General features: G+C 40.6%; 1 long non-coding RNA gene across 1 annotated transcript in view; it reads left to right on the top strand.

Moving 5' to 3' along the window:
• The first annotated feature begins 2,273 nt into the window (after positions 1 to 2,273).
• The window catches only part of LOC311624083, an 86,546-nt gene continuing 61,319 nt past the window's right edge, over positions 2,274 to 27,500 (top strand). Inside the window, exons 1-2 of the long non-coding RNA XR_014795250.1 lie at positions 2,274 to 2,744; positions 8,755 to 8,866. This is a non-coding gene — a long non-coding RNA (uncharacterized lncRNA). The remainder of the gene's footprint in view (positions 2,745 to 8,754; positions 8,867 to 27,500) is intronic.

The raw sequence follows: 27,500 nt of genomic DNA, 5'->3' as shown, positions 1-27,500 counted from the left end.
AACTCCTATAGATAGGGAACTGTTGGAGTTTTGTATCCTCAGGGACATACACACACGCAAACGCACACGCGCACACATACATGCATACATGCACGCATCCCTGCCCTCTCTGGCTTTCCTGGCCCCCTCGGGGGAGGAGTTTGGGCAGAAGTGGGTGTTGGGGCCTCTGATCCCGGCAGCTGGTCACTGTCTCAGGGGCCTGGATTTTGGGACTGCGGCCCCGGCCCCGAAATTTGGGGCCCATCACAGAACCTTATCTGTCCCTCTTCCCATTTCAGTTCTGTTTTCGTGGCTGTGGCTGTTATTATTGTGGAAGCGGTGGGAGACATAATTTCACTCTTTCCGGGAAAATCAAATTCAAAGAAGTAAAGGGGAATGCGAATATTCGAACCTGTGAAGATCAGAGGGTTTCTTCTGGGTGGGAGTGGGGAGCCACCAGCACAGCTCTCACAAGAACGACTTTTTCGTCAAAACATCGTGGCACTTGAACAAAGCTACTTGGTAGCCCTAAGAGCGAGGATGAATTTGCTTCAAATGGGCTTCCAGTTTCTTTCCCAGGACGTTCAGTTCCCGTCCCGTAGCCTGTGTGGGTCTGCCATCCTACTTTCCTTTTGACCGTGGATTTCAGAAAACACAACTCAAGTGTGCTTAAAATAAAGTTTTCCTCTCCCCGGTTGTCACCTCACGAAAGATAAACTGGCGTGCGGTCCTTTTGTTCAGGTCAAGTTGTTCGTGAAATCTTTTTGTTGTCCTTTCAAAGGGAAGGCAAAAGTTGCAGTAAAAAGAACAAATTTAACTGAAAGTGGAGCCGTTTTCAAGTTGCTCCGAGACCCCTAAGCACGGGCATCGCCTTTTATTTATGACCTCCTTAAAAACGATTACTTATTTATTTGCTCTGGACATAACTATTTTTGATTGCGGATTCAGTATTGTTTAGGTATTGATACAAACATCCAGGACTTCTCCTCTCCACGAAAATGGTAGATTATTAAAGTCTTTTTGTATAATTTCAATTGTCTAGCTCCCATAGAATTAAAAAAGTATACAGTATATTAAAAAAAAGAATTGGCTAGATTTTAAACTTGACAAGTATCATTTCCGATTTCAAAATATAATATTTATATTTGAAACGAAGGAAACCGAGGATTTAACATGTTTATGCGAATCAGACCATTTCTTTAAAAAAAATCAATATATATTTTTAGATTCCTTGGTCTGAGCTCCCAAACATGACACAACCAAAGGGAGTCGGAGCTGATCTTTCAAAATAACAACGATCAAAAGGCCACGCTCAGATTATTGAAGGAGTATTTTATCTTTGGGAAATTGCTTCGATGTCACTTTTGGGGATTTTAATTTTTTTTTAATTTTATTGTTTCAAAACGTGTAACAAAAAGCAACTCCGACCGACCGCAGATTCGGCGGCGGCTGGGTCACTGCGGGACGCGGTGCCCGAGGGCCCGGAGTCAGCCCCGGGTCGGCGGGCACAGGTGGTTTGTCTGCTTCCAAAGAGCCGGGTGCGAGAGCCGTGCCCGCCGCGCTCGCGTCTCGGGAGGGAGACCTGTTGGCGTCGAGGCCGCGGGCGCGGGCGGCTGCGAGCGGCTCCCGGGGCGGCCGCGCTCTCCCGGCCCCGCCGAGCCTCGTGCCCCGCGCCCCGGCCCCGCGCCGGCCGCCTATCGGGGAGGGGGCTGCGCGGCCCCGCGGCCCGGGAGGCGGGAGGCGGAGGCGGAGGGAGCCGGTCGGGATTGATGTCTAAATCAATGCCGTTTCTAGGCGCTTCTCTCGGCTCCTCTCCATCTTCCTTAGAGGCAGATCGCCTCCCGAGGGTGGGCTTCCGCTCCCTTTGCCAAGTCAGTGTCCGCCCGCACCGAACCGAACCGAAACCGCAGCCCCCCGCGGGGCGCGGGGTGGCCGGGACGGACCTGCCTGGAGTACCAGCAGGACTGGCGGGGGAACTGCTGGCCCGGCAGCCGCGCCCGTCGGCGCGCCCAGGGCCCCCTGGACCTCCCCCCGCAGGCCGCCCCGCGCCCCTCTGAATTCCGCTCCCGCTCCCCTCCCGCACCCGGGGTGGCGCCCCCGCTCGCCTTCCCCTTCCGCACTGGCTCGGACCCGGGGCGAGGCCCGCCCCCGTCTGCCCTCCTGGCTCCCCCAACTAGGCCCCGATCTGATGGGATCTGGAAGGGGGAGACCCCTCGTTTCTGATTTAATTATTCACTGATGAATTAGACAGCTGCAATGGTTGTGAAAAAATCAGCGGCCGCGATCGATCCCGGGAGAGAGCAGGGGGTGAGGAGGCCGCGGGGGAGAAGGGGAAGTCGGTCCGGCCCTCGGTGCCCTGGTCCGGGCGACCTGGCCTGGCCCCAGCCCGGCCGAGCGTGCAGGACCCCGACTCCTCTCCCCGCGCTGGGGTGGGCTCCCCGCTCGGCCTGCTCAGGCCTCCGGTGGAGGAGCCGATGGGGGAGTGAAGAGAAGGGCCGGAGGGTGGAGGGCGATGCCCCTGTGGGCGCCCCGGCCTAGCGCCCCTGCCCACCTGGCGCCCGGGTGTGGGGAGACTGAAGGCGCTTCCGGGCCCGCACACGTGGGCGCGGGGTCTGGCGAGGCTGCGGGGAGCCCCTCGCCCGGCGGCGAAGGGCGAAGGCTCCTAGGGCCTCGCCGCCCTGCGCGTCACGCTGCGCCCCGGACCCTGGCTCCCCGGCGCCGCCGCCCTCCCCGAGGGCAGGGTGAGCCCCATCGGGTAGAGATCGGTGAGTTCCAGCCGCCGCACCGCCGGCTCCTAGTGCCCTCGAGGCGGGAGCCGGGAGCCCCAGGGCGGTGGGTTCCATTTCGCTCTTCTCTGACCCAGGTCCTGGATGAGGAGGGCTTTCCGGATAAGGAGCGGGCACGGTTGTGTGGCGAATACACAAGCTAAAGAAGCCATTAGGGTCATAGGGATGCAAAACTGTAGAAGGATTTGATGTGGCCACATAGTGTATGAAAAGCCGTGTGTGTGTGTGTGTGTGTGTGTGTGTGTGTGTGTGTGTGTACGCCTATATCCGAAAAGCACTGGAAGCCAAGGGGTAGTCCTTTGGTATATACATTTTATGTTCTCTTCTTTGGTCGTATTAAATTCACGTCGTTTTCCTTACAATTTTGAAATTATTTTCTTATACTACGTTTTATAGGCGTCACAAATTATACAGGGCATTTATAGGCTATGGAGAACAAAAATATTAAAGGTTTAAAGCGCCTCATCCCCAATGTTTCATTTTTCTTTCTTCTTAAAACTACTTTGAAGTATTTACTATCTCCCTTTGTTGGTGAAATGTGCTCTTTAGACCTTATCCTGAAAGAGGTGAGCGCTGGCTCCCTGGAGATCAGATATAGAGTCAAAAAGGGACCTCGGAGGTTCATCACAATCCACGGGGCTGTGCATAGGTCACTGAACACAAAATGGCCTTTGCTGTCTCGCTTACTGAGATGGTTTAATAGATTTTGTAGTGGTCTTCCAACTACCAGACTGGGGAAACCTGGCTTTGGGGCTTTGTGTTCCCATAAACCAGATATGATGCCCACGTGAAGTTCTTTACCTTATCGACATAAATTGGTAAAAAGAAAGGGAAATTCTTAGGACAATTTTGAAACATTATGCTTTGAACCACCATGTTTCAAACATGGCTTGAATATGTGGAAAGCCCTTAAACTTTTCCATCTGGGCTTGTGAAAGATTTCCGAAAACCCTGTAAATGGTACTCTGTATACTAGTACATCTGCTACAAAACTACAGATATTTAATTTGGATGTAAATTAGTATTAATTTGCCCTCATCCCCACTCTTTAGTATTAATCTAAGTAGCGGTGTTTTTAGGGGGAAGGAGTGAGGTATGGTTGATTTTACTCCAGTAAATGTGGAGTGAGTAGAAAGGGTTGGTTGTGGGTCCTCTGGTCCCATGCACCTGGAGGTCAAGGTTCTGGATTCCGGCACATGCCCCCGTTGCTTGTGGGCTTGATCACCCATAGGGGGCGTGCAGGAGGCAGCCAGGTTGATATTTCTCTCTAATGGATTTTTTTTTATCTCTCTCTCCCTCTTCCTGAAATCAATAAAAACATATTTTTAAAAGTACAAGCCAGAAGTTAGATAGATTCATATAATTAAAGCAAACATTTTTATGTTTTGAAGAGAGAGAATTTTTGCACTTGCAGATGCTGTTCCCTCATTGACTCAGATGGTGAACTGTTTTCAACCACAGAGGACCTGGTGAATGTCAGTTAGTTCATAGCTGAAGTTTTAGTTCCTATTTATAGACTTCTTTTTTTGGAGCTATTTGACTAATTTGCTTTGAGAAGGAATTTCCTTTATTTTCTTTTATTTTCATATTTTAATTTTATTCCCCAGCTCTTATATTAAATATTGTAACTTAAATATTGGTACAATAGTGGGGGCAGCAACCAGGTGCAATACTCAGAATATGGGAAAGTTCTTGGAAATTGTCAAGTGTTATACAGAAAGTTGGTGATGGTTCATTGATTCATTAATTTGTTTCTTCACTTAAGAAATATTTATTGAATAAATCCTAGGTGCCTCTTTCACTTCTGGTTTCCAAGTAAGTGAAGTTGTCTTTAAGTAGAAAAGAACTCCATGGAAGAAACCTTGTAGCTCACAGAGGCAATAGGAATACAAGAGTCAAGCTTGGAAAGCAAGCAGAAATCAAGGGACAATGGGAACAGCAGCAAAGTCAAGGTCACAGGGTGCAATAGACTGGTTAGGAAGCTTCTGTGGTCACTGTTGTCTCTGTTGCTGCTGCCAAGAGAGACAGGCTATCCCTGTGTTTTTATGATTTTTCTGCAAGGGTCAGTGGGGCAGCGGGATGCCCTCTCGTATGACATATACCAGGATCCTAGTTATCCAAGGGTGAGAAGGAGAGGCACTGATTTTACTGCACACTTTAGGGAGTCATTTAAAATAAGAAGTTTGTTTGGATAGTGGGCAGCAACCCCCCCCCAAACAAAACAAACAAACAAACAAACAAAAACAGAAAACAAACAAAAAGCACCCTGAAATATGTTACTACTTTGGTGCTGGGGGTAGAATAATGAACAAATTAGATATGGTCCCTGCTCTTAAGAATCTTACATATTAATGGAGTGAGGATAACTGGTTTTTTTTTTTTTTTTTGTTTGTTTTTTTTTTTGTATAAAGAAGGGGAAAAAAAAAACCCAGCCAAGAATTATTCAGATCTCATCTCAAAGTGCCAAAACCGGTTTGGCTCAGTGGTAGAGCGTCGGTCTGTGGACTTAAAGGTCCCAGGTTCGATTCCGGTCAAGGGCATGTACATTGGTTGCGGGCACATCCCCAGTAGGGGGTGTGCAAGAGGCAGCTGGTTGATGTTTCTCTCTCATCGACATTTCTAGCTCTCTCTCTCTCTCTCTCCCTTTCTCTCTGTAAAATATCAATAAAATATATTAAAAAATAAAATCAAATCAAAGTAATGGACTAAATTTCCCCTTATTCCCCCCCCTATTCTTATCTTTTGGGTAAGGTTGGAAGTTAGTTAGGGGAAGTTAGACATTACTGATTTAGGGGGTGCTGTGTCTAGTCCATCACCTGCAATCTCAAAATCAAGTGTGTGCTGGAAACAAGATCTGAATCTGGAGGTGGAACTGAAACTAGACCAGGCAATCCTGTTGTCTAGTGCCCTCCTCATGCAGATGCTCTCCAAAGTCCTTTCCATGCATGCTCCCCTTTTATCAAAATGGGCTCTTTATGATTATTGGGTTAATTTCCTGAGGGCTCTTTTTTAGATATCCTAAATCTGAATCCAAGTTGTTATGGGGTTTATAACCTTAAAAGCTTTTCTGATAGGATACTTTTGTAATGATTAACTTCATATAACAAAAAGGTTTTGGGATTCTCTTTTAAAAATGAATTTTTAAAAATTTCGAATTCTGAGTGATCTGATTCAGTGAATGGGTTTGTTGCTTCAAGATTTAAATTATATTCTGAGTTTGTGGTTTCTAGCTGTAACTAATTTTCAGACCAAGAAAGGGACAGAGGGTAGAAAATGAGTCATCAGTGAGACCAGAATTGCTTTAGAGTTATGTCATTTCTGAGAATTTACTGTACATTTTTTTACTGAGGTGTTTCTTTTGAAGAGGATTTTAAGTTTCCAGTAAAAATATTTACTTGATGGGGTAAAGCCCTACTTAAATCTTGTTTCTTCAAAGTGGAATAATAGCGATATTTACTATATCATCAAACTGTTCTGACTGGAAAGATGTGGGGACAGTTTCAAGGGTCATGTTTAACATTAGGTTTGTTTCATAATATAAATAAATTGCAGAAATCCTGCATATTTTGTATTCTTGGTATTTTGAAAAAATGGGTGTCAGTAAAATGATTGTGTGTTAAACCAGGGTCACTTGTCCTGTAAATGAACCTGCTTTAGACCTATTTTAAAAGGGAATAATTTCTTGGAAAACCAAACAATCTTTGCAAATATATATATACTTAAAAATTGATTTCTGCATGTTGGGGTTGCTTACAATAGTAGGGGTTGGGGTAGGGTGGAGGGGAATGAAATGAGCAGTGGGAGGAGTCACATTTATAGGAGTTTATTGATCCAAAGCATGGTAAGATTTTTTTTTTTTGGCTTGGCTTATTCTCTCCTTTTCTGTACCATTTCAAATCCTACTCATCTTTTAATATCCCAGTATAAAAAATTTCTGGGTGAGACCCATAGTAGGAAATGGATTTTATGCTGTAACCCTAGTACATATGTTGTATATACACATTTCAGGAAGGAAAAGACACTTTTTAAAAGTGCCCTGTTGTAGCCAAAATTGTATTTGAAATTAATTCCTAAAGCAGAGAGCCTTGTCTGTTGGTTCTGGGTTGTTTTTTTCTCTGTATAGTGTTTGTTTTTCTTGCTGCTCATTTAGCACATGCCATCTAATGCTTGGTATTGTTATTTGTGTATGTGGTTCCCTGGCTGCTTTAGATAGTTATGATGCCATCCTGGAGGGGAAGTCTCTAATGACATGCCATAGGACTCTTTATTCTACCATGTTCAATATATTTTTTTTTATTAAAGTCTTTACTGAAGATTAGAAAGATTGCTCATCAAATTTGTAGGTGACACAGAGCAAGTAGCCATAGCTAATATATTGAAAGGCGAAATAAAGATTCAAAATGAAACATGAATGTTGGAATGAAAACCAACATGATGTAATTTAACAAAGACCAATACAAAAGCCCTTTATTGAGGCTAAAAAATATAAATCAAGGGAGGTTTCTGGATTGTGACAACAATGCATGTGAAAAGATGGGGATATAAATCTTATATACATGCAAAATGGTTCAAAAATATCATTCTGTATAAAAAAGCTAATGTAATTTTATGCATCAATAGAAACATAGAATATAACTTGCAAGGAAGGTAACAGGTTCCCAGTATTCTGGGCTGAAGATTTATCTGGCTCCAGTTACCTTATTTTAGTATAAACATTGATAAGTTATAGATTAGCAAAAGTCCTCAGGATGTGAAGGAAGAGGAAACCATGGTTTAGGTGGAAGAGTTAGAGCAAATGTTTAGCCTAGAGAAGAGGCAAATAATACAGTACATGATTGCCACTTTAAATATTTGCCTCGCTGTCACATGGCAGAGGGGCGAGTGTTTCCTGCTCCCCAGGACAGAGTTAGGACCAAAGGGTAAAAGTGACAGAGGAGCTGACTTTGATTCTAATAATTAAGGTCGTCCGAGAGTATAGCAAGTTTCCACGTGAAGGAGTGAATTCTTCACCCAGAGAAATATCCTGCAGAGGTTGAGTGACTATCCAGCTAGGATGCTAGTAGTAGGGATCAGCTGAATTAGGCAACCAGTTGAAATAGATGATCTCTCTGTTTGAATTTTTATAATTCTCTGAATTGCATATTTGAAAAATAATACTATGAAAGTGATTTCATATAGATGATTTTAAGAGATACATTAATATTCAAGCTTGTGAGAACTTTAAATGTGCACAGTAGAGCATTTTGTATCTCAAGGTACTATAACACTATTCCTTTACTTTTGAAAAATACAACTTTGTTTCTTGTGTGCATTTGTAAAATCTAAAAAAAAAAAGCCTGAGGACCAACATTTTTTTAATCTCATGTTGAAATAACCTTAATTGAACTGATGTGACACTATTTCAGTCTTTACTCCAGTTAGAATTAACATTCATATATACCTCTGTAGAAATATTATTGTATGTGATTATAGGGAGCTGTGGAGATCCTATTGGGGGTTATGATTTTTACCACAAACTTTCAAAATATCTGAAAAGTTCTTGATTCTCAATTATCTATCTCCAAAGGATTTAGTTAGGGGGTTATTATTATTAGTTGTCCTATTATTAAATAATTTTTGTTTTTCTTGAATTGATTGGCTAAAAATCTAGGTAATAAGCTCCATTATTTCCCCATGCTAGAATGATTCTCAAGAGCTATTGTCAAGTCCTTAAAATTGTCACAGAAGGAATTTTCCCTATGAGCCACACTTATACTAAATATTGAAGCAGTAAGTAGCTCTGCCATTCTATATATATTTTATGAAGAGGTCAGTGGCAAATATTATCAGTGTCAAGGATCTTCTCTCAAAGCATAATTTGATATTACTTAAGGCTGGCTCTGGGTGACAGTATCACACTTTTCTGGCCTAGGTGGAGTACTTAGTAAGATCAGGTAATTAATGGTTTTCATTTTACAAATAATTTCTGTAATTTTTACTCACTCTGCAGAATTTATGGGACACCTATGCTGATTCTCAGTGAAGCAACAGTATTTACAAGATGAAGGAAATGAAGATAATAATTTTAATATGCTCATTTCACCCTGAAAACAACCTGTAAGGTAAGCAGGACTGATATTATTGTTCCCATTTTAACGATGAAAAAATGGAGTCTCAGGAAAGTGAAGTGATTTGCTTAGGTTACATATCCAGTAAGTGGTAGCATAGGACTTGAATCTAAGGTTTTAATTCAGAGTCTAGTTATCTTTCCATCATATTAACATATATTGAGAACCTGTTGTTTATCATATAAAATGTATCATTTTTTTTTTTACCCAACCCTTATCAGAGTCATTTACTTTTACTTGGCTGCTCAGAATTTGTGCCCAGTTTTTGTGTTTGGAGAATGCACTGTGAAATAAGTTTTTATTGGATATGGGTCTCCACTTACTACTGTGAAAGTCCAAAAGCTCAAACTCTTTGTCTTTCCATTCGCTGGCAGTTGAGAATCAGGAACATCAAGTAAGCTCAGCCAATAAGATACACTCCCCTGGGGGTAAGACACCAAAGAACAAAAGAGTGGGGGCAGCCTAGAATTCAAGCCGGTGGAGGTGGTGCATTCTGTATCCAGCTGTGGTAGTTCTTCAGCAGACTGGATCTTTGGTTGCGATTCCTCATGCTTAATCTTTGTTGATTTCTGACTATTTTTTCTGGAGGTGATTTTCATCCCTTATGGTCTGTGCCGTGAGCCATCTGCTTTCCTTTCATGAAATTTGTCTGCAAAAGTTAGCAGGGGTTGGTTCCTGTTGTTTTAAACTAAGAACTTTAGAAGAGATTCATTTTATGGATGAGAGTTGTTCAGATTTTGGAAATATTTTGAAGGGGAAGCTGACGGGGGAGCTGACAAATTGAGGAAATTTGGATATGGAATGTGAGAGAAAGAAAGGAATCAAAGACAGAATTTTTGGTCTAAATAATAAAAAATAAATAAATATATTACCAGTTCTAGTTGTTTATTACTTACAAATAATCCCCCAAGTGAATTAAAACAGCAGCCATTTATATTATTTCTGTTGGCTTGGTTGTCTCACAGCAAAATGACTGGGTTTTGAGAGTTAGTTCTAGTTGTTTATTACTTACAAATAATCCCCCAAGTGAATTAAAACAGCAGCCATTTATATTATTTCTGTTGGCTTGGTTGTCTCACAGCAAAATGACTGGGTTTTGAGAGTTAGTGCTCCCTGAAGATGAACATTCCAAGAGAACCAGGAAGAAGCTGCATGGCCTTTTATGACCTAACCTTAGAACTCTCATAGGGTCACTTCCACCATATTCTATGTCTAGAATTATTCACAGGCTCATCCAGATTGAAAGAGGAGGGGACATTGCAGCATCAAAGAATTTGGAGCCAAGAAAACAGAAACACCAATCAGAAAGGATATATGCATCCCTGTGTTATTAGCAGCACAATTTACAATAGCTAAGATTTGGAAACAGCCTAAGTGCCCATCAGCAGATGAGTGGATTAGAAAATTCTGGTACATCTACACATGGAATACCATGTTGCTGTGAAAAAGAAGGAATCCTTACCATTTGCAACAGCATGGATGGGACTGGAGAGCAATATGCTAAGCAAAATAAGCCAGTCAGAGAAAAATAAATATCACATGATCTCACTCAATTGTGGAATATAATGAACAATATAAACTGATGAACAAAAATAGAACCAGAGTCATAGAAGCATTGAACAGACTTCCAACCTATGAGGGAAAGGGGGGGGCATTAAGGGGATAAGAGATCAACCAAAGGACTCATATGCATACATATGAACATAGCCAGTGGACACAGATGTGGGGAACAAAATCTGGGTGAACTGTGAGGATCCAATGGCTACCTAGTAGGTGGAGCTTTTGACTTTAGCTGGCATAGAAACTGACCAATCAGAACCTAATCTGGTGAACTGAGAAGGTAGAACCTAAGGTGGGGGTTGAGGAGGGGTTTTAAGGGCAACAGCTGTTTGGTGTAAGGAGTAAGAAAGTGGTTCAATTTTTTAAATGACTAGTTTGGCAGTATTGTGCATAGGGCTGGCTATCAGTCCAGATATAGGGAATTTTGTCTGCCAAGGGCATCTCCTTCTGCTGAAAAAGGCTCCCCTCCCCCCATTTAAGCAATCCTATCCTATATAATCTATCTATACTAATAAAAGGGTAATATGCTAATTAGACCAGTTCAATCAGCCATCTTCCAGACGTCCAACTTCCTTTCAGACAAAGCTATGGTGGTGGGGGCTGAGGCAGAGGCAGTTAGGGGTGATCAGGCTGGCAGAGGAGGGCAGGTAGGGGTGATCAGGCACGAAGGCAGAGAGGTTAGGGGTGATCAGGGAGGCAGAGGCAGTTAGGGGTGATCAGGCAGGTGAATGGTTAGGAGCCAGCAGTCTCAGATTGTGAGAGGGATGTCTAACTGCCAATCCCCACAGGAATTGGGTCTAAACTGGCAGTCAGACATGCCCCAAAGGGTCCCCGATTGGAGAGGGTGCAGGCTGGGCTAAGGGAACCCCTCCATGAACGAATTTTATACACCAGGCCACTAGTCCTATATAATAAAAGCCTAATATGCTAAGTGTCTGGTTGTTAAGTTGGCCATTCAACTAATCAAAGCATAATATGCTAATGATATGCTAAGGTTGCTCAACCTCTTGCTATGACATGCACTGACCACCATGGAGCAGATGCTCCAACCTGTAGGTTAGCTTGCTGCTGGGGTCTGGCCAATTGGGACTGAGTGAGATGGGATGGACACTCCCTATAGCCCTCCAGGGTTCCTCCCTTGCTGGCCAACCTCTCACATCCCTCCCTGGCCCCAATTGTTGCACTGGTGGGGTCCCTTGGCCTGGCCTGCACCCTCTTGCAATCCAGGATGATATGGGAGAGCCGGTTTCAGCCCTATCCCATAGACCAGGCCAAGGGACCCCACTGGTGCATGAATTCATGCACTGGGCCTCTAGTTTTTATGTAGTTATTATAGCTGTTGCTTATGATAGCAGGTGGCTGCTCTGCTCATGCCTTGGGCTTTGTCCTGTGGAGAGGACCAATGTTGAACAAAATTCCTGACATTGCCTCTTAATTGATCATTCACATGGAGAGGGGGGGAAAGGTAGTAGGGGGGCAAATTCCACATTTTGCAAAGGGGAATTGGTTCTAGAAATTAATGTGTATTAAGAAGGCATAAGCAGGAAGTGAGATTTGAGGTGGCTCTGTAAAAGAAAGCTGTTTGGGTGATTCATAGGTGGGAGTACTAACATAGATAAAAAGGAGATGAGGGTAAGGGAAAAAGTTAACCTGCTCATAGGAAGGGAATACAGAGTTTAGAGCTGTGTGAAGATAGGATCAAATGGGATGGATTGGACTGATGGAGCTTTTCCAAATCATCCCGATCTGGTCTTTGTTTGGGTGTGTTTTGAATTCTGATCAGTGTGCTTCCTCATAATATGTATGTCACCATTGAAGTGTTTCAGTGACCCAGGGGTCCAAATGCATGAAATCACTTTAAAGAGATAGATAGACAGGTTTCTAACCCTTCAGCTATTTGGCTACATTCAGGTCCCACTTAAGAAAATTACCTGGATTTAGATAATCCTCAGAGGATTTTGGTTCCATTAAAAATTTTGAGCACAGGATAGATGTAATCCTTGATTCCTCATTTAATAAAATATAGAGGGAAATGGGTGCACACACATCAGCACCCTGAAATAGCAGACGACTAGAAGTACCTTGATTGGAATACATTCAGACAGATAGAAATATGTTTGAAATCACTGGGTGACATTTCAGTGGTGTTTGCCCTTCCCCTTTCCAATTTGCTGGGGAAAAAATATTTTTTCTTTCATGGAGTATTGCAGAAGCATTTGCACTTGCTTGTATTTGCAGAATGCCAAGGCATGATATTACTCACTGATTCCTTGCAAGACAGGGAAAGGATTTTAACAAGTGCAAAACACTGCACCGGTTGCTTTGAAGTTAACTGCAACGGAAGAGAAGGCCCCTGTTCTTGTTAAGGGGCAAGGCTAAACATCGAAAAAAAATGTAAAATATTACATATTAAATATATTCATGCTAGTTTTTAAACTAGTTTTGCAAGCATCTTTCTGTTTGACACTAGCCATATATGGAGTGTTTAATATGTGTCAGATATCATAATACATTATCTCATTTAATCTTTCTTAAGAAGTCCAATGAGGAAGATATTGTTATTTTTACAGAGAAGGCCCTCCTGGCAATTCTGAGGGGAGTCAGAACCAGCTTTTAGAATAGATTAGGAAACAGGCTCCCAATGCTAAATGACTTCCATACCTTAATGACCTAGTCTTTTTAACCCTTTCTCATGGACAGTGCACTGTGATACCAGCATGTGAATTTTCTGACATTGTGTTAGGATCTTTGCAGGAAGTTGGTAAAACAACACATGTCTCAATGTTTATGATGCTCATTATGCAGTTCCCAAGATCCTTCTGGACTAATTGCTTTAATGCAAAGGTTTATTTCCACTAGCAGCTATTTCAGGGCCGGTTACAGTTAAGAAAAGGAACTGGATTTAGGATGTGAGGGAATTTAAATGTCTTTTAAATCATCCTAGGCTATCTGCTGCTTATTCTGCTTATGCTGGATGACGTAGAATTGAGAGGAAAACATAGGTGCTACGAGAGTGTGTATTTGGGAGCTAGAACAGGGGATTTCAGGATATTCCAGTTGGTGGACCGAGACTTAAGATTCAAATGCTGAAGAATTAAAGCAACAATCTCTTCTTTAGACTTCTTCCCTTGAAGAATTTAATGAATAGATTGGGGATTTTGTTTTCTGAGTCCTTTAAGAAAATGTGGCTCTGCATATAACAATCAGTCCTGTCCATCATAAACTGGGAGGTAGAGAAGCAGAGCTATAAAGCCAAAAGGCTCCAACACCACTGTGTCAGTGATGCTTCCTTCACGTCATCACCTACCCTGTCTGCGATGCCTGCTTCCTGAAGACTGACCCCAGCATCTGAGACGTGCAGAACCCCAGAGGCTGGCCACTCCTCCTTCCTCCCAATGCAAGATATGACATCATCTTGAAAATCTCATCACTTCTTGGGGAAGCCCATTCCATTGCTTTCAGGCTCTCAGGGTTAGGAAAGCCTCTGACTTGTGACTTCCACCCCTTAGTTCTGTGTTTGGCCCTCCCAGAGAATAGATTCAGTCCTCTACCTCTACCAGGTGCAGCTCCTGCAATCTCTTGCTTCTGTTTCTCAGCCTGCAGAGGGTTAATTATGCGTGCAGCTCTGCTCTGCAGCCCAAAGCACAAAAGGCTGAGTTAAATGAAAGTCACAAGCTTTGCCTTCTAACGGAAGGTCCTCTGTCCCTCCTCCCAAAACACATGAATGTGGGCAATAGGTACATGTGAGGACCGCCACTTTCTGTTGACTGTGTGTGTGTGACAGAGCCTCTGCCTCTGCACCCTCATTTGGAGTTTCTGGCTCTATGGTCGGTGACTATAAGCACCATAGAAATAATCCTTGGTGTGTGAGTGTGTGTGAGTGTGTGTGTGTGTGTATGTGTGTGTGTGTGCGCGCGCGTGTGTTGAGGACTACAGTGGGATAAGATGTTAGGGTGGAAGAATGCTAAAGATCTAGATCATTCTGTAATTGACAAAGAAATTGACTTCTGAAATTTTTGCAGAGTCCTCAAGTAAAGTCGCTGCACACACCGTAGCCATAATCACTAAATTTGATTAATCATTGATGATTGAGTCCAACTTTCAAACGCTCTCCCTCAGGGCACAGGATCATTACTTGATTGTCCACTGAATGGATAATCCTATTGCTGGTTCTGCATGGAATGCACTATCTAAGCCACCTGCAAGTTTGAGTTTGAATAAGGGAGATGAGTCAGTGATATCAGTACAACCATATTAATTGTAGCTTCCACTTATTGAATGTTTACTTGTTAGTCAGTTATTTAATTCATGTAACCCCCATTCCATCACCCTCACTGTAACATCCTTGGAAAGTGGAGGGTATCAGAGACTCTGTGACTGGTATGCCAGAGCAGGAACTAGGGTCCAAGCTTTTCTGACTGCATAGCCTTGGTTCTCTCCATGCAGCCCCACTGCCTTCCTCACACGGACAGGGGCAGAAATCCGTCACAAGGTACAGCACTGACTTTCTGCTAAAAACATTGTGAATTCAGTCCGGTTCACACAGCCTCACTGCTCATGGAAACACCTTGTGGAATAAGTTTAATATAGGCTGACATCGTAGAGGAGGTGTCTCCTTGACTAAAAAACATTGTACAATGTTCTGTGGAGAATTAAAAAAGCAGTGGAGAATTCTAATTCATGGGGAAATCAACGTGGGCTTGCTTTGGACTTGGTTTGCTTAGGGATCAAACACAACTGAAAAATGGAAAAGCTATTCTCCTTCCTCTGCTCCTTTTTTCCTTCGGCAAGGAGAAAGTCTGATTTAAAGGCAGTGGAGAGGAGTCCTCTCCCTCTGAGCCTCTCCTTTTGCCTGTGCTGAGGTAGAAAAAACCATCTCCCTGTTCATTTCCTTCCTCCCTCTCCCCTCAGATTGGAGTTCCCATTCTGCACTTTGTGGTTTTCACTTAAGGAATGTTAATGAGATGGCATTGTAATCACCGGATTTTATAAATATCTCACCCACAAATTGGACCACAAAACCCAAACGAGCCAGCTGAGCGGCTATATTCCATGAGCCTGTTTTCCCCACAGTCTTAACCAAAGGATGTAAAACGTGTTCTTGCTTAGAAGCTGTTCAGGCCCTTGGGTGTTAGATGCTGAGGACAACTGCTGTCTGCCTGGCCCTAACTCAAGTGGCTGGTTGGGTCTGAGCCTTTCACACAGTCCTGGGTGATGTAAGGGATTTAGGCTTGTTCAATTATACCCTTTTCAAGTTAACGCTAGAAAAATGAGAAATTGATTTTTTTGACGAAACAATATTTTAGAAATTCTGGATATAAAAATGGGATTTGACCTCTCTTATCAAGTCAGCTATCATGATGATGATTACAGTCTTCAATTATGCCATATTTTGTAAGTCACGGCCTAATGCGATCAGCTTGTCAGATTTGTTTCGGGGAGAGGGTAGGGCAACGATAAAGCATCCAGCTGTGACTGCTTTGTGGTATGAAGGGGAGAACCTCGCAGATCCATCTTGTTCAACAAATCTGCTGGAGTGAACATCCTCCCGTTCGGCTGTTGGAATCTAACAATCCGGCTTAATCTCTGCAGAGATCTATACTGAATAATTTCCCTGGTGTTTCATATTTTGACCTGGTATTTCTTATTTTTATCATCATCCTTCTATTATTAAATCCAAATCATAACCAAACAATAAGCAAAGAAATAACATATACTGCAGATGTCTGTTGACTTACTACCCCGTGTCCCAGAAAAATGTATGTATTTTTTTTAATGATTATAAAGTCAGTGTTTATTAACATAGGTTTATTTTAACTATCAATATTTAAAAGAATCTACAGAAATGAATAATTTCTTTTATCAATGTCTGTTTTCAAACTGATAACTGTTCTTTGTGGTTTTCACTTAACAAATGTTAATGAGATGGCCCAGGCACTGCTGATAATGTGAAGCATTGGAATCACAAACATTAAGAATCATTTTGTTGCCCTAACTGGTTTGGCTCAGTGGATAGAGCATTGATCTGGGAACTGGAGGGTCCTGGGTTCGATTCTGGTCAAGGGCACATGCCCAGGTTGTGGGCTCAATCCCCAGTAAGGGGGGTGCAGGAGGCAGCTGATCAATGATTCTCTCATCATTGATGTTTCTATCTCTCTCTCTCCCTTCCTCTCTGAAATAAATAAAAATATATTTTAAAAAAAAGAATCATTTTGTTCAGTATTTGTGTGCCCTCAACTCGTCAACTGTTGCCAGTTTTGTGCCATAAACTTTATCTTTTATGTGTCCCCATAAAAAAGACTTTAGGATAAATTTTCTTCATTCAAAGGTTATTCTGGCTTCACCCATTATTACAAATCAGCTTAATCCAAAAAAGAGTGAAAATTAAGTGAGTTATCAGCTGTTAAAGTGTGTATACATTTTTTGGGACACCCTATATTAGGTTAAACAGCATTTTTTAAGGTAGGACTAAACTTTATTCTCTTTTGTATCCTCAGCACTTAGCACATTGCTTGGCCCATAGAAAAGATTAAGTCATGTTCTTTTAATATTTGTAAATTATACTGCAACCTTGGAACTATCTGAAGAATAATTCCCAGGCTTCTCCACTGGAGTAATATGAAAGAAATCGTAATTATTTAAAATTTGCCAGTAAAAGATGTTTGTTTTGGGTAAGTGGCTATTTGCAAGGTGATTAGTTATCCCAAATATTGAGTGACCTGGTAAATGAAATAAAAAAATAACTATAATGTAAAGAGTACATGAAAGATTTTGCTAAAAACCACCACCACCTCCACCTCTCCTCATATATAGGAATCTGGATGACTGTATCTTTAAATTTCTTATTATGTATTCTAAATATTTGAGATAAATGGCCATTTTTAATACCGTTTATTTAATCACTGATTTAAAGAGTCATTATAATCATATATTGTATGAATTCTTGGATCTGCTTTTAGAATTTTTGTCCTAGAATAGAATATATTGATTTTTCCGTCTACTCATCACTAATAATACACTTTTAATTATAGTAGCTTTTTTCATATGTTTAATATCTGCCAAGGCTAGTCACTCATTACTAATTGTTTTTCAATATTTTTTTGGTTATTTTTGCATAGCTTTTCTGTAAGCTAAATTTAATAGTCATTTTGTCAAGTTAAGTTGTTCTTTGCTTGCTCTCTGTCATCTATTTCCAAAATCTGGTTAAAATTACATTAAATTTATTTATTAATTTTTGGGAAAATTGACTAATTTATGATGCTATATCTCTTAATGTGATGTTATTTTCACTCTAGTGCTATAGAAACAAGACTGTGTATCAGGGAAATAACCAGTCTAAGAATCAAGGCATGTGAATTTTAGTATCTGCCCAGTTGTAACAATGGTCTGTTTATGCCACAGTTTTCTCATCTCAGATGTTGAAAGACATAAATACCTTTACATATTTGAGGCTTTATTATATATGGTTTTTTAAAAAAATGATTTATTATCCTTTGTTTGATAGAATATGGATATCCTTCCCTTAAGGATCAGATAGAAAGTGAGATTATAACTTAATACATAGAGGACTTCTAATTCTAGTTTGAGAGTAGGAAGTTACAAGAGACCACTGCCTTCATCCTATAAAAGAGAATGAACCAGATAGCCACAGAATCATAACTTTAAAGACTCATCAGACACAGTAACAACCCAAGTGACTATGGACGAATGAATAGATAAACAAAAGGTGCTATACAATGGAATACAATTCCGTCTTAAAAAGAAAGGACATTCTGAAATGCTGTACAACATGGATGAATCTTGAGAATATACTAAGTGAAACAAGCTAGTCATAAAAGGACAAACATAAATAATTCTACTTACATGAGATGAAGTGATCAAGTTGTTAGAGTTAGAAAGTAGAATGCTGTTTGTTAGGGTCTGGGGGAAAGGAGAATGGGAAGTTGTTGTTTAATGGGTAAAGAGTTTCAGTTTGGGTAGATGAAAAAGTTCTGGAGATGGTTGGTGATGATGGTTGCACAATAATGTGGAGATGCTTAATGCCACTCAAATGTATACTTAAAAATTAATAAAATAGTAAATCTTAAGTAAATTTTTCAGAATTAAAAATAATCCTCAGAGAGCCAAGGATAGGAAAAAAAAAAAGAAAAAAAGGAAGCACAACCCAAAAGTGATAAGCTATTTTTAGAAGGAAGGAGCAGGGCAGTGGGAAGGGGAGAAACATGCCAGAAGCAGGGGTAAGAAGCCAGCTGAGTTTCAGATAACTTTTAAAAAATTCTTTCATTGATCTACAATTGATATACAACAAATTTCAAATATTTAAAGTGTAAAATTAAAACAATAACAAAATAAAGTGTAAAATTTGATACATTTTGACATCATTATACACCCATGAAACTATCACACTAAATAATGAACATAATACTGCCAAAAATTTCTTTGTGTCCCATTTGTAATTCTTCCTTCTCATCTTCTCCCCTCACCCTACCCACACCCCCAGGCAACCAATGATCTGCTTTTTGTCACTATAAATTTGTTTGTATTTTCAAGAATTTTATATGAACTCAACACAGTCATGCAACATGAAATCTTTTAGGCATGGCTTCTTTCACTTAGCATAATTGCTTTAAGATTCACGGGTACTGCCAAAACCGGTTTGGCTCAGTGGTAGAGCATAGGTCTGGGGACTGAAAGGTCCCAGGTTCAATTCTGGTCAAGGGCATGTACTTTGGTTGCAGGCACATCCCTGGTAGGGGGTGTGCAAGAGGCAGCTGGTCGATGTTTCTCTCTCATCGACATTTCTAGCTCTCTATCCCTCTCTCCCTTCCTCTCTGTAAAAAATCAATAAAATATATTAAAAAAAAAAAGATTCACCGGTACTGTTGAGTATACCAGTTCATTTTTTCTTACTAAGGAGTAGTATAGTATTCCATTGTATAGCTATACCATATTTAAAAAAATTCACTTTTCTGCTGGTGGACATTTGGTTGTTTCCAGTTTTGGCTGCTACAAATGGAGCTGCTGTATGAGTGTTTGTACACAGTTTTTGTATGGACACATGCTTTCTTTTCTTGGGTAAATACCAAGGAGTGGGATGGCTGGATCATAGAGCAGATATATGTTTAAGTTTTTAAGAGACTGACACACTGTTTTCCAAAGTGGTTTGTACCATTTTATATTCTTACCAGCAGTGTATGAGAATATCAATTTTTCCATGTATGTCTTCACCAACACTTGGTAGTCTTTTTTAATTTTAGCATGTAAATGAGTATATAAAGGCATTTTGTGTTTTAATTTGTATTTCCCTAATGGCTAATTGTGTTGAACATTTTTTTCATGTGCTTATTTGCCATCTGTGTATCTTCTTTAATGAGATGTCTGTAAAAATCTTTTGCCCTAAATGAACTTTTAGTGGCCACATGTGAGTTGGCATGACGAATTAATATCTTAAGGAGCCCCAGCTACAGATCAGGTCCGACCCACCCTAAGCTTTATAATGGACTTCACTGAGTACGTGGAGGGAGTACATTCTGAGTTTCTTAGAGCTGCCCTAGCAGTACCTCTGAGTGGCTTAAACACAGAATAGAAAATAAGATTCACAGATTGCAGAATCTTGGAGGGAAGGCAGGGGAGGGTGGTGTGGTGGGAGGTAATTAACCAAGGACCTTATATGCATCTATGCATGGCCCATGGACACAGACAATGGGGCGGTGAGGACCTGTGACTGGGGCGGGCTGAAGGGGTCAATGGGGGAAAAAAGGGGGATGTATGTAATACTTTCAACAATAAAGAATTATAAAAATAAAATAAAATAAAGATTTCAGGTCAGTGCAAAAAAAAAATGCTATATGACATGTGTAATTGAATTAGCAGAAAAAGAGGAGAGAGAGAATGGGGTCGCTGAAATATTTGAAGAAGTAAGGCCAACATTTTTCCAAAATTGATAAAAGACACTCACTGACAGATCTCAGAATCTCCAAGAACTACAATTAAAAGGAAACACCTCTAGGCACAAATTAAGCAAGCTACTTGGATCCAAAGATAAAGAAAATAATTCTAAAAACAGTCAGAATAAAAAGAACATATTACATATGGAGGAGGGGAATAAAAAAATAAACTGACTTCTCCAGAAATGTGATTTACAGACAATGATGAAAGAATAAACTTAAAGTATTGAAAGATAAAACAAAAATTGTCTATCTAAAATCCTTTATAAAGTGACAATATCCTTTTAAAAATGAAGATAAAATAAAAACATTTTTAGACAGACTAAAGTGAAGTTATGTTTTGGTAATAAATGAACCCCCCCAAAGTTCAGTGGTTTACCAACAGAAGTTGGTTAGGTTCACTAGAGCGCCATTGGGAATGCAAAATCATGAACAGGTTTCTAAAGATGCCATTTTTCTTTCTGTTTGTTGTTGTTGTTGTTGTTTTAAATCTTTATTGTTGAAAGTATTCCATAGGTCCTCCTTTATCCCCCATTAACTTATTCCAGCCAGCTTCTGTCCTCCCCTAGACACACAGGCCCTCAACACCCCATTGTCTTTGTCTACAGGTTATGCATATATGCATACAAGTTCATTGATTAACTCTTCCTGCCCACTCTCCCCTGCCTTCCCTCTGAGATTCAACAGTTCATGCTTCCATGACTCTGGGTCTATTTTTGATCATCAATTTTTTTGGTTCATTAGTTCATGTGGTACTTATCTTTCTCTGACTGGCTTATTTCACTCAGCATAATACTCTTCAGATCCACCCATGCCGTTGCAAATGGCTAAGAGTTTTTCCTTTTTTATTGCCTCATAGTATTTCATTGTGTAAAGGTACCATAGTTGTTTTATCCACTCATCTACTGATGGGCACTTAGGCTGTTTCCAAGCCTTAGCTATTGTGAATTGTGCTGCTATGAACATAGGGGTTGAAGATGCCATTTTTCTATGTGGCTGTCTGGAATCTGCCCACCCCAGCTTCCAGCCTGTCTTTCCATAGCCACTTTCTCCCTTTCCAGAGGGATGAAGTCTGTTTTTCTTTATTCATCACAATGCTGCCACCTATTTTATCCCTTGAGCTTCTTATGTGTCTACAAACTGGCAGCAGAGGAGGTCACACTCCTAATTCCCAGCTCCTGGGGTTATTCTGATAATTCTCTCCTTACATAGGTTGGGTCTTGGTGTGCCGTGGGCTTGCTCACTCATGTCCCAAGGGCCTGTCTCTTGGTTGGGGGCACCTTCAGAAACTTGAGGTGATTACAGCTTGTGCATCTCAAAGGCTACAAAACAAGGTGAAACCTGGAGTTGGTGTTACTGAATGGATCCATGCAGGGGTAGATGAGGACATGGAGCTGGGTCTGAGTGAGAGGGGTACTTTAGGGAGTTAATATGTGAGGAAGGTCGTTGCAGTCAGAAGGGAAGCAAATGAGGAGGACTTCCCTGAAGCAGAATGACTTCCCTGAAGCACAATGTTGGGATCACTTAAAGGGCTGTCAAAAAGTTAACTCTACCCACAACAAAGAAACAATCCAGGCATTGATCACAAGGAACATAGAAAATTACAAAAGTTAAAGAGAATGACAAAGTTCTCTGGTTCCTTGTTCCTGGTTGGTAGTTCACGATTCTCTTCTTTAGATAGTATCCTGATCACCCCAACCCTCCTTCTTTTATACCCCAAACTCATTGAACTTAACCTCTTCCTTCATCCCTTCTCCCTGCTCTAGTGTTTGCCTGACCTGTCACGTGGAAAACTCCTTCCCGTGGCTAGGGATGGACCAAAGAGGGAGAATGGACAGGCCTGTAGTATACTCTGGCACCAGTGGATCACTTCCTGGTCTCTGGAATTTTCAGGTGTTGGGGACGTCTCCCATCTGAAAACTCTCTGCCACCTATAGGAAAGACCATTTAGGCCCTTTCCTCTTAGAAATTTTCATATTCCCTGTAATTTTGTCTCCTAAGGAGGTTCTTAGTAGTCATTCTGGTCTTGATATATATATAAGGCAGAAAGCTTTCTTGTATATGTCCCATTTTGAAGGATGTAATGCTTTCAACAGGGTGAAACAAATCTATGCGGCTGTTTCAGTTTCTGATTTTCTATTTAACTTTGCTTTTTCTTTCCTTTAAGCCACTCAATCATTCTCCTTTGCTATTTTTTACACTTTGTTAGTTTCAGTATGTTCTATTTCTGAAAAAAATATCTCCAACTGAATCTCCATCTTAGTTCCCAATAGGCTTTGTTTGCTGATTAGGTCACCAAAGTTTTTGGGAGCTAAATCAGATATATTAGTGTTTGTGGCTAAAATGGTTTAGCTCTAAGTCTATATATCTGTGATATCTACTACAAGATGAGAATGAGTTTTAAATTGATCTTTAAGTGTTGAACAATGTGTCTACTGAAACATTTTAAACATTTCTTCTGAGTCTGTCACCTCATGTCATAGGTTGGGTCAGCTTTCATATTTTCGACATACATTTTGTTTTCTTTCAATGTGTTGCATGCACCCCAGCCAGAAAACCCACTTACACAAGATCAATATCCCGGCATTGAGCATCTCCTTGGTGTAGGAAAATAATTCTAGTACAACAGGAACATTTTTAGAATTTGTTAACTTTGGAGGTGATAGTTGATTTGTTTCTGAATCTACTTTTGGAAGTGTATCCATTTACAGTCTATAGAAAAACGTAATTTGATCACATCTTTCCATCACCCAATAATGCTTTGGGCTTTTGCAGTATTGACTTGTTATGTCTGTTTCTTTTAAAAAATCTTTATTGTTGAAATTATTACAGATGTCTCCCCCTTTTCCCCCCATTGACCCCCCTCCACACTGCTCCTACCCCCTCCCCAGGCCTTCCCCATACTATTGTTTGTCCACGGGCTATGCATATACTGTATGCATATAAGTTCTTTGGTTAATCTCTTCCCACCTCTGCCCCCCCTTCCCTCTGAAATATGTCAGCCTGTTGCATGTTTCATTGTCTCTGGACCTGTTTTGTTCATCAATATATTTTGTTCATTAGAATAGACATATAAGTGAGATCATGTGATACTTGTCTTTCTCTGACTGGCTTATTTCACTTAGCATAATACTCTTCAGGTCCCTCCATGCTGTCTCAAAAGGTTTGGATTTGTTACCTTTCAAGGGGGAATAATGACATCCAGAGCACATCTGCATCTATGCATCCCTGAACTGTCTTCTATGGGCTGATGGGTCTTTGAATTACTTGGCAGATGGGGTAATATTGAAAATGGATGTAGTGGGTTGAATTGTGGCCCCAAAATATATGTACACCTAAAATATGACCTCATTTTTAATAAGGGTCTATGCAGACATAATTAAGGTAAGGATTTTGAGATGAGATCATCTTCTATTGGGGCAGGCCCCAAATCTAATGTCAGTCCTTATGAGAGAAGGGGAAACATACAGACAAACAGGGAAGGCCATGGGAGGTGGAGGCAGAGTAGAGTCATACAGCTATAGGCCCAGGAATGCCAAGGGTTTCTGGCACCTACCAGAAGCAAGGTGAGAGACATCAACCAATTCTCCCTTGGGACTTCCAGAGGGAATCAGAATCAACCTTGCTGATAACCTTCATTTCAGACTTCTGGCCTCCAGACCTTTGACAGAATAAAATTTCTGTTGCTTTAAGCCATCAAGTCTGTGGTAATTTATCGTGACAGTTTTTTTCCTTTCTTTTTTTTTCTTTTTTTTTTATCGTGACAGTCTTAATAAACTAGTACAATAAAGGCTGTCACATGAAATCTTTTACATACAGTAAGGAGCATGTTCCTAAAAGCAAAGGTTGGCAAACTATAGCCCAAAAGGCCAAATGATGCTGCCCATTTTTGTAAATAAAGTTTTATTGGAACACAGTTGTACTTAATCATTTATGAATCATCTCTGCTGCTCTTATGCTACAACAGCAGGGTTGAGCAGTTGTGATCCGAGATATAAGGCCCACAGTGATGAGATCATCTTCTATTAGCTTTTTATGCATGCAAATTATACATGTTCTGTACCCGAAGCTACACTGTGTTCTAGTAAAAAGCCTGCTCAGATTGGCCAGCGTCAGAGAGGCAGTCTATTACAAAAAGAACTGGTGTTGCCTCTGAAGTGGGGGGTAGTCTTATACAGCAAATATAGGCCTAAACCTATGTTTTAACTGTAAAATTAGGGGGTCTTCTTATATGCCAGAAAATACGGTAATGATAGGGAATAAGGAATTCTGAAGTGATTTCTTTGGCCACCGTTAATATATTTGCTTTGAAAATCTGTATGTCTATATTTTGAATTTGCTTAAAGTTACATCTCTTCAATAGAAGCAGAGATATTGATTAAAAGAAGTGCAACAAAAACAACTGATCTATAGGATTTATATAGCCTCAAGGTAGATTGTTTAGTTCAACCTTCTCATTTTGACTTCTTAGACTTAATGTGAATTGGAAACATTATTAGGTTGGTAGGATTGAGTAAGCAATAATCATACCCTCAGAATAAGAAAAAGAGCTATCTATCATTGTATTGAAGGTCCCTCTCTCCCAGATGGTCCTGGGTGCTTTATATTTGATTAGCAACGAAGATGTAATTGGATGGGTTTTCTCTCTTAATGTGTGAAATTCTCTCAGCTCCTAAATAAGAGATAATAGTAACTGAATTTAAGTAGCTCACAACAATGGCTTATTTATTTACTTTAGTGTAGCACATAAAAATACATAATTTCCCTGTTGAGGAAGTCATTCTCAATGATGATTCATGCTTTCCTCCTAACCTTTTGTCTTTTTGAAAGCCTTTTAAGTTTTCTAGGGAAATAAAGATTTAGAAATTTGGTCATTGAACTTCCACTTGAACATTTCTGATTTTTGAAAAAGGCTTATTTTATAAAAATATTTCATATCTTTTGAAAGTCCACTTTAAGGGCTTTATACAGGGACATAATCATGGAGGTACAGACATTCAGTTAAAAAGATGTTGACCAAAGCACAATGAAAAATGGCAAAGAATCTAAATCTAAATTTGAAAATACAAAAATAATGGGTTAAATAAGTTATAGTGCTTTCATACTATGAGCTTATCATTAAATAATATTTGATAACATGGAGGGATGCTCTTAATATACTTTTAACTTGGGAAAAAGCAGAAAACAATAGTATGCATGGTGTAGGACAAGCATACACTCAGAAAAACAGATTAAGGTTTTTGATATTTTATTTTGCTTTTCTCTGTTTTCTAATATTTTTAAAAAGAATATATTTGCAATAATAAGAAAAAAGAGTTAAACTGAAAATGAGCAGGCTGTTCTTTCAAATATTTTCATTTAGAATTGAAACTTGTTAGTTGATATAAAAATAACTTTTTCCTTTTGCTTCCCAGAAAAATCTATATCAATAAAAGGGTAATATGCTAATTTGACTGGACATCTTCTGGACATCCTTTTGGACAAAGCCATGGTGGCAAGGGCTGAGGCAGAGGGGTTTAGGGGCAATCAGGCCAGCAGCAGAGGGCAGTTAGGGGCAATCAGGCCAGCAGCAGGGGGCAGTTAGGGGCCAATCAGGCCAGCAGGCAGAGGTGGTTAAGGGCGATCAGGCAGGCAGGCAGGTGAGCGGTTAGGAGCCCTGCAGGATCAGGTTTAAACCTGCAGGGGTACCAGATTGTAGAGGGTGCAGGGACCCCTCCCCCCAATGCATGAACTTCATGCACTAGGCCTCTAGTTTATTGTAAAGTACTTAAATTATTGCTTGTTAGGGAAGTACATTTGGACAAGTCACTTTCTCTCCTGAGCCTTGGTCTCTTTATTTAGAAATGAAAGCATTGAATTCACTGAATCCCTGATCCTCTAAATTAGGGGTGTCGAACTCAATCAGAGAAGGGGCCAAAATCTAAAATCCAGCCTAAATCACGGGCCGAATGGTTTACTGAACAGTCATAAACTGACAATGTCATAAACTGACAGCGGAGTGCAGTGATGACAGCGCGGTGCGGGCCACATTGCAAGGCCTGGCGGGCTGGATTTGGCCCGTGGGCCTTGTGTTTGACACATGTGCTCTAAATTCCTGGCCAATATGACATTCCAACTGGTATGAGATAGTATTCAGAGCAGCCTTTTAGTGGAGCTGACTTACCAAGAATAGCTCACTGAGGTTGGGGCATGCCTTAGTTGTTGAGGATAACATTAGCTCACCTTCTGTCTCTCCCTAGGCCTTTGGACCTGGAGAATGCTCACTGGAGAAGGTGCCCATGCTCTTGCTTACACTAACATAGAAAGTCTATATCCTTACTGGCCTTGGAACCTTGAGTCAATTTGGTCCTTTTATGAGTGGGGTTTCTTTAATCTCTGCCTTGATCAAGCTCTGGAAATGCACTTTCTTTTTAATTTATTGGAGAGAGGGAGAAAGAGAAAAAGAGAGATAGAGAAATAAAGAGAGAGAGACATGGATTTGTTGTTCCACTTACTTATGCATTCATTGGTTGCTTTTTGTATATGTCCTGACTGGGGATTGATCCCACAATCTTGGCGCATCGGGATGACACTTTAACCAACTGAAATATCTGGCCAGGGCCTAATATATTTTCTTAGGGAAATAAAATTTACTTTTAAAATTTAATTTGTATTAATTGGACTCAGGCAAAGAGAGCCTGCAATAAATTTGTTGTCATTTTTATGTTTTGTGAAATGTTTTGTTTTAGAACAACTTACTATTTCTCTGAGAGGTGGGAGCAATAATCAGCTTGGCAGGTAGTTTTAGAAAAACACAAGTCGTAAGTATTATGTTTAGCCTCTATCATTTTGTTGTCTTCACTCGAAATTAATGGAGTCATCCTTTTCTCTCTGCCTCACTCTTTCTCAGTGTTCCTACTTGCATCCCAACATTCCCTGAGTTGCCCAGGATAAAAGGTATTCCCCATTAATATGTTGAACTGTTTCTCCAATAAGACTTGTAACTTTTTTCAGGATAGCCATGATGATTTTGCTAAATTTTTACCCTGTTCATATCCTGCCCTGTGTTGTGCATAGTGTAAAAGAAGGGTTTTAAGTTTGAATTAAAGAGCATTGCGGGAAGCACTCTCTGATGCAAACCT

Source organism: Pipistrellus hanaki, assembly GCF_964339955.1.
Source record: "Pipistrellus hanaki genome assembly, chromosome: 6".
Taxonomy (NCBI): Eukaryota; Metazoa; Chordata; class Mammalia; order Chiroptera; family Vespertilionidae; genus Pipistrellus; species Pipistrellus hanaki.
Note: the sequence above shows the minus strand (reverse complement) of the source record. Positions and strands in the feature narration are given on the sequence as shown.